Below are 2,921 nucleotides of genomic sequence, written 5' to 3' on the forward strand. Positions count from 1 at the left end.
TCCTCCCAGACCGGGGCGCAAACCCGGTTCCCCTGCATCGGCAGGCGGACGCGCAACCACTGCGCCACCAGGGAAGCCCTAAATTATTGTGTTTTGAATAGTATCTGAACACTCCATTGGTAAGGACTTCACAGGAAAATGTTATTAAAAATAACATAGGAGCCATTGTGGAGATTTTAAGCATAGTGATTTACAGCTGTTTAGTGAGCAATTGCCATTTGACAAATATTTACTGAGCACCTACTATGTGATTGGTGCTAGAAGTGGAGATGGAGTAGTGGACAAGTCAGACCAAAACTCTGCTCTCCTGGGACAGACCACTAAATATTGTGATGAGTATCTAGAAGCAAAAGCTCAAGGTCCTAATATCTAGGTGCTAACAATTTAGGGGGTCAGGGACAATCTGAAGGGAATAAGTTGGGCCCTGATGGTGAATGGCAGAGAGTGCAGAACACTGGAGCCTCTTCTGTGAGGGGATAATGGGCCAAGGGGGCCTCCAGATGCTCCCAGGGTCACAAGTTTAGCATCAGGGTGTGTCAGGAAATAAGGCTGAAGAGAGGCAAACCTTGGAGGACCTTCTAAGACATGTCAAGCAGTTTGGGCTTTATTCTGAGTGAAAGAGCAAGCCATTGAAGAATTTCAGGAGACAGGAATAATTGCCAGAAATATTCAACTTAGAAGGTTTATTGTGGCTGCTAAATGGAGAATGGTGAGTATGTACTGTCTCCTTGTTCCCTCCCAAAGGAAGATGATAATGATGGTGATGGTCTGTATTAGAGAAATGGTACAGTGGGTAACTTTGAATAAGTATTTGGTAAGTAGAATCTGGAGAACTTGATGTTGACTGGATTGGGAGTGTGAGGAGAAGAAGAAGAAGAAGAAGATGGCACACATTTCTGCCTTAAACAAACAGCTGATGTTTATGCCATTTACCAAGGTAGGGTACACTGAAAAAAAACATGTTTCAGTGAAATTATGACTTGTATCAGTTTCCTATTGCCGCTCTAACAAATCACCACAAACGTAGTGACTTAAAACAACACGAGTCAATGCAATCCCTATCAAATTACCAATGACATTTTTTTTTACAGAACTAGAACAAAAAATCTTAAAATTTGTATGGAGACACAAAAGACTCCGAATAGCCAAAGCAATCTTGAGGGAAAAAAAATGGAGCTGGAGGAATCAGGCTCCCAGACTTCAGGCTGTACTACAGAGCTACAGTAATCAAGACAATATGGAACTGGCACAAAAACAGAAATATAGATCAATGGAACAGGTTACAAAGCCCAGAGATAAACCCACGCACCTATGGTCAACTAATCTATGACAAAGGAGGCAAGGATATACAATGGAGAAAAGAAACCCTCTTCAATAAGTGGTGCTGGGAAAACTGGACAACTACATGTAAAAGAAAGAAATTAGAATACTCCCTAACACCATACACAAAAATAAACTCAAAATGTATTACAGACCTAAATGTAAGACTGGACACTGTAAAGCTCTTAGAGGAAAACATAGCAAGAACACTCTTTGACATAAATCACAGCAAGATCTTTTTTGACCCGCCTGCTGGAGTAATGGAAAACAAACAAACAAATGGGACCTAATGAAATTTAAAGCTTTTGCACAGCAAAGGAAACTATAAACAAGATGAAAAGACAACCCTCAGAATGGGAGAAAATATTTGCAAATGAATCAGCAGACAAAGGATTAAGCTCCAAAATATATAAACAGCTCATGCAGCTCAATATTAAAAAAAGAAACAACCCAATCCCAAAATGGGGAGAAGACCTAAATAGACATTTCTCCAAAGAAGACATACAGATGGCCAAGAGGCACATGAAAAACTGCTCAACGTCACTAATAATTAGAGAAATGCAAATCAAAACTGCAATGAGGTATCACCTCACACCAGTTATAATGGGCATCATCAGAAAATCTACAAACAACAAATGCTGGAGAGGGTGTGGAGAAAAGGGAACCCTCCTGCGGTGTTGGTGGGAATGTAAATTGATACAGCCACTATGGAGAACAGTATGGAGGTTCCTTAAAAAACTAAAAATAGACTTACCATATGACCCAGCTATCCCACTACTGGGCCTGTACCCGGAGAAAACCGTAATTCAAAAAGACACATGCACCCCACTTGTTCATTGTAGCACTATGTACAATAGCCAGGGCATGGAAGCACCCTAAATGCCCATCGACAGACGAATGGATAAAGAAGATGTGGTACATATATACAATGGAATATTAGCCATAAAAAAAAATAAAATTGAGTTATTTGTAGTGAGGTGGATGGACCTAGAGTCTGTCATACAGAGCAAGTCAGAGAGAGAAAAACAAATACTGTATGCTAACGCATATATATGGAATCTAAAAACAAACAAAAAAATGGTACTGATGAACCTAGTGGCAGGACAGGAATAAAGATGCAGATGTAGAGAATGGACTTGAGGACACGGGGAGGGGGAAGGGGAAGCTGGGACGAAGTGAGAGAGTGGCATGGACATATATACACTCCCAAATGTAAAATAGATAGCTAGTGGGAAGCAGCTGCATAGCACAGGAGGTCAGCTCGGTGCTTTGTGACCACCTAGAGGGGTGGGATAGGGAGGGTGGGAGGGAGAACCAAGAGGGAGGGGGTATGGGGGGAAAAAAAAAGAAATGCATGATTTAAATCACCACTTCACACCAAAGAATGGTTCCTCCCCCAGGTTTAGAGAATTTGTATGCCTTGGTCAACTGTTTTGGGTATTTAAGTGCTTAATGTCTTTTTTCCTTAAGCGTCACAGTTATTGCCAACCAAAGTCTACTATTCAGACACACTTAGCCAGGATCAGGAGATATTTGTAAACACCGTCAATGAGAGCATGAGGCTTTAAAGAGACAAACATGTTTTGGGATGAAAAGGCTCA

This window comes from Physeter macrocephalus, chromosome 15 (genome assembly GCF_002837175.3).
Source record: "Physeter macrocephalus isolate SW-GA chromosome 15, ASM283717v5, whole genome shotgun sequence".
NCBI lineage: Eukaryota > Metazoa > Chordata > Mammalia > Artiodactyla > Physeteridae > Physeter > Physeter macrocephalus.